The sequence below is a fragment of the Equus przewalskii genome, chromosome 24 (assembly GCF_037783145.1).
Source record: "Equus przewalskii isolate Varuska chromosome 24, EquPr2, whole genome shotgun sequence".
In the NCBI taxonomy this organism is placed as follows: domain Eukaryota; kingdom Metazoa; phylum Chordata; class Mammalia; order Perissodactyla; family Equidae; genus Equus; species Equus przewalskii.
Window position 1 is genome coordinate 26,449,255 of NC_091854.1, and position 17,493 is coordinate 26,466,747.

General features: G+C 38.9%; 1 long non-coding RNA gene across 1 annotated transcript; it reads right to left on the reverse strand.

Moving 5' to 3' along the window:
- Window positions 1-3,196: 3,196 nt before the first annotated feature.
- Window positions 3,197-16,836, reverse strand: LOC139079139 (uncharacterized). Its single transcript, XR_011532471.1, has 2 exons — window positions 16,768-16,836; window positions 3,197-3,901 (listed from the first exon to the last, which is right to left on the reverse strand). It is a non-coding gene; the product is annotated as an uncharacterized lncRNA (long non-coding RNA).
- Between the last annotated feature and the right edge of the window lie 657 nt (window positions 16,837-17,493).

Consider the following 17,493-nt stretch of genomic DNA (forward strand, 5'->3'; position numbering starts at 1 on the left):
AATGCCATTAGTTGGACAGAAAATCTTCGCCAAGGCATTTCTCACCCAACAGGAAAATGGAAAAGACAGAAAGCTGATAGAAAAGGAAATACAAGTGACTCTTAAATAAATGCAAAGATGTTCACTAAATGCAAATTAAAACTATAATGAGATACTGTTTCATCCATCAGCTTGGCAAAGATGAAAAAATTTGATAACTCCCTGCGTTGGCAGCGGTTGAGGAAATAGGCACTTGTGTTCCTTGATGGCAAGAACACAAATTGACTCACAACATCCATGGAAGACAATGGGCACTCTCTCTCAAAATTAAAAAGCTCACATCCTTTAGCCTAGCTCATATAGCCCGCTCAGTACAGTGCTTCAAATGATGTTCACTGGGAATAAATGTCAGCCATACAAATGTCTTCTTTCTTAATATGTTATTTTCTATTAATGTGATTGTATGAATATAAGAGAGCCCATATAATGTAAAATTTAAACTATGCTATAGATTGTTGAGATTAAAGTTTCCATGTCCTTATCTCATTTCGTTTATAAATATTCAACAAATGTATCCGTTATTTTTTTGGCAAGCCTATCTGAAAAAACAGAGATAATACATGCCCAGAACTACACAATGTTGGGCCCCAAATGTCTTATTTCTCTTCGTTCCTTCTGTGCCTCGCACAGGCACAGCACAGCTGAGGACTTCATTACAGGTGTGTGACATTAATCTAGAGACTGAAGAGCATTAAGAAACACTAAGGAGCTACAACTGGCGAGGAATTCTTATCTCAAGACATCAGCGATTTTACACAGTTGCAGGAGGGGACTATTTTTGATTCAGAGTCCAAGCAGAATTTGCCAAAGCAAATTTAAAATAAACCCCCCCACAAACACAGCATGTGGAACAGAGAACTGTAACAGTGAAAAGTCATTTTTATATATTAATGCAATTCAAGAGGCAGCCAGTGTTTTGTGGAACGTATTAGAAGAAAGCACATCTTTTTGTAAAAGGCTGTTAATAAGGTCTTGATACTTAAAGACTGCACTTTGAGTAAGTGCATAATCAAAGACTGGCTTTGTAATAAGAGCCCTAAAGGAGGAAACCAACAGATCAGGTTATATGAGACAAGACCCACATGGGACTTACAGAACAGAATAAAGGTAAGATCAGAATGGAAACTATTTCTCTGCTACAATAGATAATGGATGCCATTAGATTCTTTGCAAAGGGAATTGGGGATTATTTTTGAAACCACTGGGAATCTTTTAAAGTCTGTTATATGTAACTACGTGAGGTAAATATTTCTTGTTACAAAGTCTGGGTTTATTTATTTCCCACAAATCACTCTAATATCTTGATTAAGTCCCCAGTTGGAGACATCACAGTGGTGCAAGTCTCCTGGCTATGTGGCTGCAGTCAGGGAAGAGCCTGCCTTGCAGAATTCTCTTGTAGTGAAGTCTATTTCAATCTTGAAAGGTAACATGTAATACCAATTCAGGTTTTTCCAAAGTGTATTCTTTGAAAAATTAGACATGACTGATGCTCCTTGGTTTCAGGGTAAAGGAGGAAGGGTCAAGGGAGAAGGAGCATGAGTTCCACGGTTCAAAAAATGCTGACTGTAGACCTTTCTCGGAAATTGATAAAGCAGATTTGCATATTAAAGACGGAGAATCGCTGCGCTGGAGAAACTTCTTTAACACAGCATTTCTCAAATTTACTTGATCAAGGAATGCTTTTTTCACATATCAAATAGCACACTACAAGATCTAATGTTCCATACAACGAGCTTTGGAAGAGCACCTTACTTTGTGATAATTAGAGACAAGGAGGAAGGTCCCCAGAATATAATCAGACCCCAACAAACAGAACTATTTTCTCCCACCCCAAATTATAAACCTATTAAAAACAGAGACTGATGATTTAACCACCAATAGGCAGGAACGGGAGTACAATTTGAGCCATCTTGGCTCGAATGACTTTTGGGGGAGCCTATCTTCAACAGTGTGGTCAGTGAGAAACACGGCCGGATCGTACTGGAACTATATAAATCGGAAGAGGAGGGAAGAATGCAACGTTCGTAAAAAGGAAACAAGTCATGAGACGTGGAATGTGGTTTTAGAAAGCACAATCTTAGTGAAAAGGCTTTAAAGAGAGAGTTGTTCAAGCCCCAGTAGGAAGTTTCCTGAGATAAGAAAAATTGTAAAAGTTAAGAATCATGGGCAGGAGACCATTGGAGAAATCATTCCATTTTACAAATGTATACTGATAAACTTGATCTGACATCTCAATTTGCATTAGTCGTCTCAGCATAACAACAATTGACATCCACTTTTACTCTCAAAAGTGTTTCAATTTGGATAATAAATTATATGGGGATCCCCTATTTATTGATCTTCTACCGTATGCCAGGTGTACTCAGAAGTAACAACAAATTTAAAAAAAAAAAAAAAAGCACGTGACTTGCCATCAAGAAAGTGAACAATCTCATTGCAGAGGCAAGAACAGTAGGTCTGAAACAATCTGAAAACAGTAAAAGGTTTTCTGGTTTAAAGTGATTGTCTAGCACAGCAAATAAATTGCAGAAGAAAGCACAAAGGAAGAGGGTAGAATGCACTAGAGGTGTCGTGGAAGGCAGATGGACAAGCTGGTACCCAGAACCCAGACTTGAAACACCGTCCCCTTGAGTGGAAAAGAGGTGCCTACAGACACGGCTGACCGACTCCAGGCCGTGACCTGCAGGCAGCCTCTCCGGTGGCGAGGGAACCGAGACCACGTCTGTCCCTCAGGGGCGTCTCAGTCGTTTAAACCAATAATCTTCCAGTTAGAAGATCAGAGACAGCTTCCACATCAAATGTGCCCCACGTGTAAACCAGAACTTTCCACCATCTCTTTCAGACCACAAATATAAGAAATTTGTAATTTTATTTATTTACCCAAGAACATTTTAACTTCCAGAAAAGAACAGGATTTTGATTCCAGAAACCAAACTGTGGGACTGTTCTGCTCCCGGAACCCTTTCCTTATCCAACGGAGCCTCTGGCTCTTGCTCTCTGCTTCCTTTCTCACCATTTCATCAGTCACTTGCTGAATGTCAGCATCCTAAGTTCCATTTGCTGACAATGCCCTTGGGGGTTAAACTATGCTAGTTTTCCAAAAAGGAATTCATTTCAACAGGTCTCACTTCTGAGTGAAGCCACAGAAGAGCAGTCATGTGCTCATAAAAGCAGACTTTATTTAACATTCTGTGAAATTTGGTGGCCTGTGAAGAAGACGCATGCTGAGCATGGCACAAAACTCTGCAACCTGTTTTCACAGAGACAGATGAATGGGCACAGGCAACCATCCCCTCTGTGAGCTGCAGACCTAATGAGAAAACGAACCCTTTCATGCGGGTGCTTCATAACATTTTTCATTGACTTCTCATAGCCTCTTCAAAGCGCTTCTCTGTCAAGAGTAATTTTCTCCAATTTGCAGAGTAGCACACACAGTCTTTTCATAGAGCCCCCTGTCCCCTTCAGACCTCCAGCTGTCTGCATGCGGACGCTGGATAGTACTTCATTTCTCATACTGGAAACAAGTTCCTGATTCAGCCAACGAGGGAGGGGAATATTTTAATTAAAGGCTCCCAAGAGCTATGTCTTTGGTGTTGGCATGCTCTCAGTGATCTAAGAGCCCAAGTAAGTACAACTTGGAATTAAAAGACAGCGGCTGGTGGCTCAGCGGTTAAGTACGCACATTCAGCTTCCCTGGCTGGGGGTTCACGGGTTCAGATCCTAGGTGCCTTGTCAAGCCATGCTGTGGCAGGCATCCCACATATAAAGTAGAGGAAGATGGGCATGGATGTTAGCTCAGGGCCAGGCTTCCTCAGCAAACAAGAAGACGATTGGCTGCAGATGTTAGCTCAGGGCTAATCTCCTTAAAAAAAAAAAAAGACAATGCTAATTCTTAGATCACTAAAATAGGATCCCAGTGTATGGGGCGACTCTAATCTTAATGTTATATAAGACAGAATAAACTAACTAATAAAATAAACAAAATAGTAACTTGTGCAACCTTAATTCAGTCCCTCAACAGTACTATTGCGTACAAACCACTCAGTTCTTCATATAAATTTCTGTCTGTGAAACAAAATATAATTCACAGCACTTTATTCGAGGCAATAGACATTTCTTCAATGTAGAGTATTTTTAAAGAACAAATGATAAAATATGAAAAGATTTCTGAGATCTCATCTAATTCTAATATGCTAGCTTTTACGTAAGGATTTTGATCGTTTTATTGCATCCTGCTAAAAGGTGTGAAAAGTGTGTGGTAGCTCTTAACTGTTGTAAATTGACTTTCCTAGGATTTCTAGTTTTTATTTTTAATTATCCAATGTAACTTTACATCTGAATTCTAGGACTAATTTTGAAATTTCTACCACCATTTCTTTTAGGTGGATCTGATGTGAAACCAGCAAGAATCAACTATACACAGAACTTTTCCCCAATAGATTGTTTTAATTAATTCTAATTTTTAATCGATGTACTACATTTACAAATTTTTTTAGGTTTCTGTAATGTTAAAAGGCTTATAACAATAACAGCAAAAAAGCAGTTCCATATTCTTCTTGCCTGCCACTCTTCTTGTCTTTTTTGCAGTTTTAACAGTTTCTTTAATATTTACTTTCAAAACTCTAAATAGTATGTATGCATTACTATCTTTCAACTTATCATTTTAAAGTTATTTACTAACTTTCTAATACGGTAAATGATTTTTCTCACCTTCTTCGTTGTCTTCTATTTCTGCCAATATTTCCTCCCTCTCTCTCCCTCTCTCTCTCTCTTTCTCTTTCTCACTCATTTAAACCCAAAAGCTGAGGTTTCATTATTATAATTATGTAAATATTCATCACTGCTGAGTCAGGTGAAGTATTAGGATTACATTTACTTCCTTGTACAAATTTGTGTTTCCAGGAATTGAAGATAGCCTCATTATTTTTTCTTTCGTTTCATTTCCAACATTCTCCAGCAGCTCTATAAAATGCCTTTCAATACAATTCTCGATTCAATCAGACCTGCCAGATAATCTTTCAATTCCATGTGCTTTGCTGGAGACAGCACCCCCAACATCCCCTGAGCTCCAGCTCCAATGGGGATCGACTGCTCTTCAGACCATCCATTATCTCAGGAGTTCCCTTTGCGGGGATCTTGAAAATTTGGTTCACCTCTCTTGTTTTGGATCTCCTGTTTCCTAAATCCAAAATCTTTTTTCTTCCTAATATACTTCCTTATTTTGTTGAAGACATATTTTTCAGTATCTTCCTAAGGAAGGATGTAGAGGAGATAAAGGTTTGGGAATTTATATATCTGACAATGGCTTTGTTCCACTATAATACCTGACTGATAATTTCTTACATATAAAATAGAAGTCTTTTAGCTTTCAAATTCCTGTTGAGATGTCTGATACTATTCTATTTTCTGATGCTATCCTTTGTAAGTAAACTTTTTTCTCTCTGGAAAATTTTGGAGTATTTTTTTTCTAGTATCGAAAGGCCATGATGATTAGCCTTGGAAAGAATATATCATTATTTTTTGTGCTGGAAATTTAATGGGTTTTTTCAATCTGGAGTCACAAGTGTTTCAATTCTGAGGAATTTTCCAGTAATATCTAATTGATAATTTCTTTCTTTCTGTTTATTCTCTCCTTCTGGAACTTATGTTAGCAGGACGTTGAACCCCAGAAATAAGGTTATCTTCATTTTCTTATCTCTTCCCTCCTGTTATCTATCTCTTTGCCTTTTCATTTTTCTAGAGATCTTCTTAACTTTATCTGCTGACTTCTTTTGAACTTGTTTCTACTTAGCTATTACAATTTTAATTTCTTGGGGATCTTTCATATTCTGATTGCTCCTTTTTTATGTACCTGTCCTTGATTTACGGATGTCATACTTTTATTATCTCTCTAAGGATAATGACTTTAACTTCTTTGAGGCTTTCTTCTGCTCTCTGCATCATCTCTGCTTCCTCCCATGATTTCATTTTTTCTGTTGATTTGTTTCGATGTCTCATGCTGAAGGCTTTACTCACATATGTAGTGCTCCTTAGCTATCGATTACGGGGTCAGCAAACTAGGGCCACAGAGATAACTCCAGCCCACTGGATGTTTCCGTAAATCACTTGGTTTCACTTTCTCCAAAGACTAACTCTCCAGGCTCCCGTAGGAGTGAAGAGGGGTAGTAACCTACGTAGCCAGCACAGGGCAGGAGATCAGGTCAGCCTAACTGCGCCTTTTACAGGCTGTTAAATAATCTCCCAATTTGGGACCCTTTACATACGACTTTATGCCTACATTATAGATTCTCTGATATCTCCAATTCTTGAGCTTCTCAAGGGTCCTGCAGAGCAAATTAACTTTCTTGTCCAAAGGGAAATTGCTGTACCCACTGGAGGTAAGAAATCCACCCAATATACAAACTTACCTTCCTGGCCCTTGGAGAGCCCGAGGAAATGTCACCTGGACAACCAAGAGCTGACTTACGTGCTAAAATTACTGTCTTTAGGAGCCCAACTCAGGACCAATACATTCTGTGATGCAAAAATTTCCTAGAGGCATCATTATTTACTGAAGATAGAACCCATAAAGGTAAGTAGGGGTAGAGAAATAAAAATGGAAAGACAACATCTGATAGTGATGTCGCCAAATATAATCTAGAGTGTAACTGGACATCTTAATGACCTTAATTGACCTTGAGAGCTCCAGGGAATGTTATTTTCTGCCATTTCAGCAAGGCTGTCACTAACCCACGTTGCAAGTAGCCAAGAGTACATCCAGAGGAATGATTTTCTAGTTAAGCAGAGACCTCTGAGCTTTTACACTAAATTAGATTGGTATTAGAGAGGCTATGGTAATGGAAATCTTTGAAAATGGATAGAACATCTAAGCCAATTCTGCAAAGACTGATTTACACTTCACAAATCCCACATTCTACTCTGAAATCTGCTCTGAGCTCAGAAGTGTTGGCTTCACATCAGGTAAAGCATTTTGCCCTAATTTCAGTTTCAGCTGCCTGTGAGAGAAAGGAAAGAAAGGGAGAGAGAGACAGAGACCAAGAAGGACAGAGGGAGATGATGAAACAGAAAGACAGAGGATAATAAAATTTAATAAAAAATGCCTCTCATGAAATACAGTAATCATAGACTTCCATTCGAAGACCACCTATTTTTTTTATTTCTACTCACATAATGGGGGAATGAGACAGGGCCCTTGCGCACATGAGGTCTACAGTCTAGTCTAAAGACATAAGATGTATGTATCAGTAATGCGGGATTACGGAAGAGAGAGATGCTTTCTACCTAAAAAGACCAGAGATGGCCTAATGGGAGGACAATTTGAGCTGGTTTATAAAGGATGGATTAGATTTTGATAGATGGTAATGAAAACAAGGAACAGAAATTCTGATTCAAAGAAAGCAGTGCTCCTCACAAGTCAAGAGATATTTCAATTTTGAGGCTCTCGATGTATTAAAAAGAAGTGCAAAATTATGAGGTTACAAAAATATAGCATATTTTAAATATTCAATCCTGCGTGTGTGTCTGTGTTTCATTTTGAAATATTATTTAAAAGTCTAAATTTCAGACCTTTTTTTGAATGAAACCCCCAGGACAAATGGTCTTTTTGGCTTCCCAGCATCGCTTGCTCCAAATAGACTCTGGGATACACAAGACAAAATTAAAGTATTTTCTTCAAAGGAAGTAAATGTGATCTTGATTACAGAAAGATACAAGACAGGCTAGGTGGGGTTTTCCTTCTATATCTTTAAGAAATGTTTAAGGAAGTTCTTTCCAGATAAAGAAAGCACAAGAAATGTGATTTTTTTTGAGCAAGATTAGCCCTAAGCTAACATCCACCACCAATCCTCCTCTTTTTACTGAGGAAGATTGGCCCTGAGCTATCATCTGTGCCCATCTTCCTCTATTTTGTATGTGGGAGGCCTGCCACAGCATGGCTTGATAAGTGGTGCTAGGTCCATGCCCAGGATCTGAACTGGGGAACTCCAGGCCACCAAAGAGGAGTGTGCAAACTTAACTGCTATGCCACCAGGCCAGCTCCTGTGTTTTTTTTTTTTAATGGCTTAAAAGCATTTATCTATCTCCTTCATGTGTCCCTCACTTTGGCAGCTGCAGTAACAATTTACTTTCTTAGTAAATTGTCTCATAAATTTTCTTCCCCATCAATTTTCATCTCCAGCAAAAGGAAATATTATTAAAGCACAATATGGCTTTCCTTGGAGTGGAGCCGACTTTTATGTCACAGACACCATATGATCTCTTCACAGAGAGTCAGGTCAACGAGAGGTGAAATTGTGCTCTGGGGGAAGGAAGCACATCTTCAACAATAAAAACATTCAATAAAAATCAGTTTAGATGCCAAACTCACTAGTTAATAAAAACCACTATTTTATGTTTTGCAAATCCCTTCTGTTTTACCCACTGCAATTCGCACAAAATTCACCTCTCATTCCCCGGCTTTTTTCCTATGAATGTGTTCTCAGAATTAATCAAAGCATTTTAGATGGTACTGGTGAACAAACTAGAGTTTATCAGGCAGAGAAATTAGCAAGTTCTCTAGACTTTAGAAGAGAATGCGTTGAAAAACTCCAGGCAAGAAACTGTGAAAGGAACTGGAAGTGGGAGAGGGCCAGCAGAGTGGCAACAAAAAAGCTCTGAAATATATCAGATGGAGGTTTTCCAGGATAAAAACAAATAAAAACTGAGAGCCATGAGTTCTATCTGAAAGTAACCAGGGCATCATTTGAAAGTGGACATGACAAAGTTACAAATAGTTTATATTTTGTTAGCTTAAATATTTACGTAAGTAATATCCTTTTCAGTAATGCAGAATGGATTTGCTATTTATTAGTTTATAGAGGATGCATACTTAATGGTTATTTTTTTCACACTATTATTTTTCTCCATTGATAGAGTGAATGTAGGAAGACTGGTCCTAGAGTCTTTTTTGATGATCCCTAATAAGAATAAGTTTTTTAATAAATAGAATGTAAATTACATAAGTACCATATATTAGTCTCCTTTTGGGGACTTATCTGTTAGGCCTGTCTCTGTTGGAAAGAAAGATTTATTCACTCTCCCTCTTCAGTGTATCTTAAGAAGCTCTACCATGGCCAGAGACAGCACCAGAAACATCCAGAGGAAGATATATATGGCTCAGAGGACACTCTAGACAATTGTCTTCATGATTGTGATATATTAATTGTGAAACGGTCGCCAATCATTTACCTGTATCCATACCCTTTGCAATGTGACTTTCAGCTCCTCTCATAAACAGGTGGGGTCTAGTTCCCCCTCCTTGAATCTGGGCTCAATCTTGTGACTTGCTTGGTCAACAGAATGCAGTGGAAGTGATGCTGTGCCAATTCTGGGCACATCTCCACTGTCACTTAGAACCCTGTCACTGCCTTGTTACAAGCCTGGGCCAGCCTGCTGAATGATAAGAGACATTTGGGAAGAGTGGAACTAATATTGAGCAGAAAGTAAAACAAAAATCTCCACAGGTATTGATAAAATTGGGGTTTGAAGAAACAAGAATGAGATTTAAGAAAAAGTAAAGAGAATATGACATTTATATCTTTTCTTGAACTTACAAATCATCCTCTCAGACATTTTGGAGAGAATTTGTACAAAGGGGATTAATATTTCCAATAATTATTTTGTGTAAATCAGCTTAGTAGACTTTGTGAATATTGTAGTTTTATAGGTTGTTTTTCCCCTTCTTATATATAAAATATTATCTCCTGAAACCAAATGTCTGGGAGAATGATTAAAATAAGGGAGGAAAAAGGGAAAAAAAGGAGGTTTCCTAGAATAATCTCTCCTAACAACTGGGGAGGGTATACTTATCTAGAAACAAACTCACAGACAATATAATCTTGTTGAACATGTTTGCTGGGAACTTTAGCGAAATCTGAAAAACTTCAGTGAGTTGCTTTGTCTGAAGTCAGGGGCGTTTGGTTAGGGAGGTGCCTCCAACCCCTTATGAGCCAACTGTAGTTTCCTGTTTCTGACATTATTAATGAAACTCTGGGCACTAGACCAGATGTACTTGAAGATTCACCAAGGATTATTGATGTCTTTTTGAAAACAAATAATCAAGAAAACACATTATCAAAATTTCCAGCGACTTTAAACACATAACCAGTTCATAAAAGTGAAAATCAGAATAGAAAGGGATTTTGAAGTGTCTTTTGCAATAGCAAAGCAAAAATGTGGTCAAATTTGGTTATAACTGATTTGGGGCATGGAGAGACAAGATAAATACCTCTCTCCTAGAGGCTATCCCTAAAACTGGAAGAAAAAAAATCCCCCTACACCCACTGCTACACAGGCTATGTGGGGACTCAGAAACAAGAGCATGATCAGGATGCAGGCAGGAAATGGGCTCTGGTCCAGGATCCACCATAATTGGCTGGGTGTCCACTTTCAAGTTCCTTCTCAATACCATGTAGACAATAACAGTGCCCTTTCAGTAACGAGTTCTTATTTCAATTTTTTAAAGCAACAATATAATTCTAGTGACAACTATCACTATTTAGAGAGTGTTAGTATATGTCAAACACTGTGCTAAGCACTTTACAAATATTCTATCAGTTATTGTTCAAAATAATCCAGATGAGTAGGTACCATCACTATCCCTGTTTTAGAGAGGGGAAAATAGAGAGGAGATTAAGTAATTTGCCTAAAGTCACATGCAAAGTAAAATAAGGATTCAAATTCAGGCCATGTGGCTCCAGAGTCCATACTTACACCCCTATTCTGTGTTTGAAAAAAAATGTATGATGTATTCTACAGATAGTATGAGACAAATAATAGGAAGTATACTTCACAGTATTACAAAATGTGAGGCCTTACAATTAAAATAATTATAGTTCATAATAATTATATTAAAAGTGTATTTAGCACAATTCTCCCCTTCTGTAATTCTGATAGTACATTTTCCAGCAGATCACTGAGTGGGGCGGTAGAGGGACATCCAGATCTGAGGGTCCAATTTTCCCTCTTTCTATGAACCAGCTTCTTCCACATATTTAGGAAATCTCACCTCTGGCACCCAGGTCAAACAATCAAGTTTATTGTTTCAGACTAGTTATCCCTCACCCAAATGGGGGTGCTGATCTAAACAACACTGCTCCTTCCTACCACCAGGTTAGATCCAGCTTCACAGAGGCTAGGTCCTGGTTGTTGTAGGTCTGAGGAATAAGGAGGAATCCACCAAGGTCTGAGGAAGATCTTAAGATTCAGTCAACCTTGGATATGACCAAGGAGTAGGAAGGAAGCAGTGTCGCAGATCACCACTCCAACTCTGGTGACGGACATCCAGTCTAAAACATAATCCACTTGATTCTGCAACCTAGAGACCAGAGGCCAGACCAGAGAGTACACAAGCAAGTTGTAAACCTTTCCAGAAGAACCTGAAGATCTAGCGCTGATCCCACCCCTCATTAGCCAGAACCTCCATCCCTACCTCCTCCCAGCTGTTTCTTGACTTCTAGAATACTCCAGAAAAAGAAGGACCTTCAAGTGTGTAGAAGTATCTAGAGCTACTCCAGACTATGACTTGCTCCTCTTGTTCGGGGAAGAACTTTTACCTATGGATGTAGGTTATTTTCAAAATTGTTTCTAAACATGGGAAACCAAGGTGCTGCCTCTCCAAATTTCCTCTGTCTTATTTTTGTTCATTATTAATTCCCCTAAAATAAGAAAATGTTAAAATTGGAAGATTGTCATAGGCAGAATAATGGGCCCCCAAAGATGTCCCCATCCTAATTCTTAAAACCCATAAATATGTGACCCTACATAGTAAAAATAACTTTGCAAACATAACTAAGGCCTGGAGAGGGGACATCACTTTGGATTACCCAAGTGAGCTCAATCTAATCGTATGAGCTCTTAAAAGTAGAGAATCTGTCCCAACTGGGTCAGAGAAATGAGATGGAAAAAGGAGGAGAGATTCAAAGCATGACAGGGACTTGCACTGTTGCTGACTTTGAAGATGGAAGAAGGGAGTCATGATCCTAGGAATGCAGTGGCCTCTAGATCCAGGAAACAGCCCTCAGATGACAGCTGGCAACAAAATAGGGACCTCAGTCCTACAACTGCAAGGAACTGAATTCTCCTGACAACCCAAATGAGTGAGGAAATGGATTCTCCCATGGAACCTCCAGAGAGAAACACAGCCTGGCTGATAATACCTTGATTTTAGTCCAATGAGACCTGTGTCAGACTTCCAAACTTCGGAACAAAAATGATAAATTTGTATTGATTGACCTGCTAACTTTGTGGTAATTTGTTATGGTAGCAATAGAAAACTAACACAGAAGGAATCAGAGATTTTTTAGCTCTATCCCTCACTTTACCTGTGAGAAAACTGAGTGCTAGAGATGGTATGGAATGTTCTTCCAGCCCTGTCCTCCTGGCTAACAGCTACTCTGCCCTCAAGATTCAGCTTGGACAACTTTTGCCCCAGGAAGTTTTCCCTGGAGTCCAGGACTGGGTCAGGGGTCCCTGCTTTGTGGTTTCTTAGCACCCCATGCATGATTTGGCACTCTGTCTACTTCTCTGAACTCCCAACAAATCTATGAGGACAACAACTTTGTCCTACTCAACATGGTGTCTCCTGAGCATAACATATTCCCAGCAGTTATAGCTCAAAAATATTGAATGAAAAAATAAAAGCAGCTATGTCTTCTGATCACCAGTTCAGGATTCTTTCCCCCACTCTGCTAGAGTACTCTGCTAAAAGTGACCAAAGCATGGTAAGCAAATTGGTAGCCTTGAAGTGGCAGTATGCCCAGTTTGTTAGAATCATACAAACCAGGTTCATGTCCTGGCTCTACCATCTATTAGCTGGATGGTCTTAGACATGTTTCTTTAAAGTTTAATTTCCTTTAATGTTAGTTTGCCATTTATGGTTTATAAAAACAAGACAATAGCTCAAATAATTGTATGAGAATTCATTAAAATGATGCTTGTAAAATGTTTAGCCAGGTACCAAGCACATAGGAAGAGCAAAATAAAATTGGCCATCATTATTACTTGGTATCTGTGATAGTTAATCTTATGTGTCAACTTGGCCGGGCCACAGTGCCCAGATACTTGATCAAACATTATTTTGGATGTTTCTGTGAGGGTGTTTCTGCATGAGATTAACATTTAAATTGGTGTACTTTAGGTAAAGCAGATTGCCCTCCATAATATGATGGTCCTCCTCCAATCAGTTGAAGGCTTGAATAGAACAAAAAAACTGACCTCCTTCAAAAAGAAAGAACTCTCCAGCAGATGGTCTTTGGACTTGAATAGCAACATTGGCTTTCTTTGGGTATCCAGTCTGTTTGTGCATAAATATTTATATACATCCTATTGGTTCTGTTTCTCTGGAGAACCCTAATACAATATCAAACTTGTAAATATGGTAATATTATTACGTACAACTTGAAAAAAATGAAAATGTGGAGAGTCTCATTACCCACTATAAGCAAATGATTCCTTGATTCCAATATCAGATGGGACTCTCTCAGTTAATAAGAGCAGCAGGATCAAGACAAGAAGAGAAAAACTGACAACAAAAAAAAGAGAAGAAGAAGAAAGAGGAAGAGGAGGAGGGAAAGGAGAAGAAATGTATTGGCTCATGTGATGGACATGTGCTAGCATAGGTCCAGCTTCTGGGATAATTGGATCCATATCTCAGAAATATCACCAAGGCCGAGTTTCTGTCCATCTCTCAGAGAGGCCTTCTCCATGGAGTTTCATTCTGAGATAGGTGTTCTCCTCGTGGTGGTGAGATGGCTGCAGCAGCTCCACATTGCACACCTTTAGGCTGAAGTCACAAGGGAATGGGAATGTATCTTTTCTAGTAACTCCCATAAAAGTTCTGAGATTCATTCTGATTGTTCTGAGTTAGATCAGGCGTTCACCTGGAACATCACTGTGGCCAGGAGCTCAGATATGTGAATTGGTTTAGGTCAGTCTGTGCTCACTGCTCGAGCTCCCCACTAAACCAGTAACCAATCATGGGAACAGGGTACATGCTGCCTGAAGGACCTTTAATGGATGCCAGGCGGTCAAGACAAGAGGCAACCACTCTCATTGCTTAGCAAAATCACTGTTTGCGATTTTGGTTATTTTGCCTTTTACAAAGGCTATTTGATTTTTGAGAATCAAAAACACAAGAAGATACCTGGCATTAAATATTTTTTCAATGTTCCACGTCAAAAATTCATCCAACATGAAAAATTTCTAACAGTGAATTTCTTTTCTTGGCTCCTTTAAAATAACAACAATTTCAAACCTTTCCACCACATTACAACTATGATTATTGCTGTTTGGTGACAATTAAACTTTTAAGCTTGCTTTATATTTTCAAAATACTCTGCCAGTACTGTATTAGCTACCATATATTGGCCAGCCAGGTCCTCTGGCATTTCTTTCTCCAATATTCAAGCAACAAAGACCCAAAAAAAAAAAAACCCTCCCACCAGTTGGTTGAAGCAGCTTGTGGCTGGGGTGGGAGGAAACCACCCCGCTCCTCCCTCCACCCAGGATAACCAGTCTGTTACTTAGTAACAACAGCGGAGTACTCTAAATCTAAAACCACAAGAGGCGCTCGATCGACAGTTTCTATTTGCCATGATTCCAATATTCAAAACACCGTCTATATAATTCAGAGAAAGAACTTGAAGGCATACAGACAGAAATTTTACAATGGTTATTACTGAGCCAAAGGGACAGCGAACAATGATTGAGCACCTACTGCATGCATGCATTATGTCTCTTAATCCTCATAACAACTCCATGACACAAACACTGTGATTACCTCCAGTTTACTTAGGAGGAAAGATCTTGAAGCTTATAGCATTGAAATAAGTTGCTCAAAACAAGCTCAAATAGCTGGAAGCACCTGATCTGGGTTTTGAACTCAGAAAATCTGATTTCTACTTTTCCAGAATAGAAGCCTGTTAAAAAAAAAAAATCTCCTTTCCCTCTAACTCCCTAAATTTTCTAGAACAAAAGCATTTTTATAAAAAAGAGGAAAATGTTATGGGAGGAAAGGAGGGAGCAGTTTCATTATAGTCTAATAATCACATTATAGCCACAATTACTTTTTAAGACTAGCTTGAAGGTTGTTAGATATAAACGGACGAGGCATGACTTATTACTTGCAGTGGATGCTATGGTATGCATTGAATCCTCCTTACCAGACCAGGGCACCCACCCACCCTTCCCCAGAAAATTGCTCTCAGTTAGCTAGAGCTGCTTCACCAGGGAGGTTAACCAACCCCCTCCCCACTATCACCACCTTCCCTGCTCCTCCCCAGCCACAGTCCATAGCTAGTAATTGAAGAATACAGGACTGTGAAAGGCCAGCCCCCTTGTACCTAACTCAAGAGGGCATCTATTTCAGAGACCACTCCTTGAGAAACAAGCCAAGGCTAGACTTTGCTGGACTCTTCTTCAAAATAAAAGAAACTATAGAAATAAAATATATGTCCATCTTAGAGAGCCACCATCATTTCCCACCTAGAAACTAGGGTTTTCATTCTGATGCCTTACTCGCATAACAACTCTTGCGACTTCAGGAGCGTGGCTTGCTAATCTGTTTAAGAATTCTCTGTGCTGGGCTAAAAATGGTGCATTGGAACAATGACATGAGAGGTCAGAAGACCAGAGTTCTAGCCCTGGTTCTGTCGGTTATTTTTCCTGAGGATTTCCTGAAGAGGAGGTTTTGTGGCAATGAACTCCCTTAATTTCTGTCGGTTATTTTTATTATCTGTGTGATATCGGATGGTCACATAACCACTCAGAATCTTCCTTTCCTTCTCTATAGAAGATGGACTACACTTGTGCCTTCTAATTCAATGGGTAGATATGAGGAACAACTGAGCAAATAAACAAAAAACAAAAAATCACCCTGCATTTTTTTCTAATTGAAGAAACTGAGTTATAAGGTATTATAAAAATAGTAATGAACTCAGAAGGCTCCAATGCCCTGTGCGATGCTCTGTGTTCTGTCAGAGGCATACGACTCGAAAGACCAGGAATGTTTGCAGGATCTGACAGTTCTCACTGGAACAAATTCAAACTGACTTTGTGAGGAATAAGTCAACATCGAATCAAATGTGGTTATTAAAAATATATATATAGCAATCCTTTCCTCAACTAATCTTCAATTTCTATCCCAAAAGCAATTACATTCTTTATTACACTTATTTTTTTCCTAAGTTTGTAGCTGTATTACGAAGCAAATGTAAAGCAAATTTTGTCGTGGAGATGAAAATTCTTTTTCTTTTTATCACTGACTTGTCTTTGGATAATTCCTAAGAGAAGTTTCCTTACTTTGAGTAATAATACTTTTGTTACCCCTTGATGACTTGTGGTTTAATCCTGTTTACCACCTGTTTTGTTTCTTTTGATACTGGCCTCCTAAGAGAGGTTTCTTGTGAAGCATTTGTGTTCCCTTTCGTGCTTTTCTAAAGTGTATTATAAGCTTTATTTCGATTTCTCTGAAATTTTCTTCAGGTCCACCTGAGTAATTAAGTGATCATATTGTTTTCACTTTACAAAATATAGGGTATCAGATTTCCATGTTTGTGTAAAATAAATTTGTAGTTCCCAACTGTTTCCTGGCTCCTCTGGGGAATTCAGGTAACTTGAGTCTACTCTGTTGTTAAAAAGGATGTCTTAATCTTTTTTAAAAATTCCAGATTTCATTGTTACTTTCTTACTTACCTGTTACATCTCAGAGCTGGTAGTTTTGGCAAGAAATTCCAAAATAATGGATCATCTCATCCACCTTATCTACAACAAAATTCACAGAAAAACTAAGAGAAAATGTACAAGGACACTGAGTGGGAGAGTAAGTCTCATTTCTTTTATCACGTAAACTGAAAGCAGCCAGAAGGAGGTAGGAATAAGCTCTCAGGTACAAATACATGAGTAAACTGAGTCATAAGTAGAAGAAATGAGCTTGTTATACTTTACCAACTCCATAATAAGGTTTTCTCTTAAATGTCAACTAGCTAAATACAATAAACACGATGTTGTGTGTCTACTTAAGGTAGCACCCACTGGCTTTGGTGGGAGATGTTAAGCTCACTCTTAGACTGTCAGCAGTGATGCAGTAAACACAAGAGTAGAATGGAATTTCGAAGAATGTGCCCCATTAAGCAACTCAGTGAAAACAGTGTCCTGGAACCCTGACCTCATCTAACCCGACCAGAGAGTGGCTGTCCACTATGTTCCCTTCCACAAAGCCAGATGACTATGAAGGGGGCAAGGGTGGGGGGAGCAGTGTTTAAACGCTGACTCATCCTCTCCGTAGGACCTGCTTTAATGAATGGGGAGAGACAAGCTTGCAGATAACCAAAAGCTGTGGATAAACTTCATAACCCTAAAAAACAAATGGTGCCTTCTCAGGCAGTAAGGAACAGTGCCTAGAACATGGTTATCATGGTT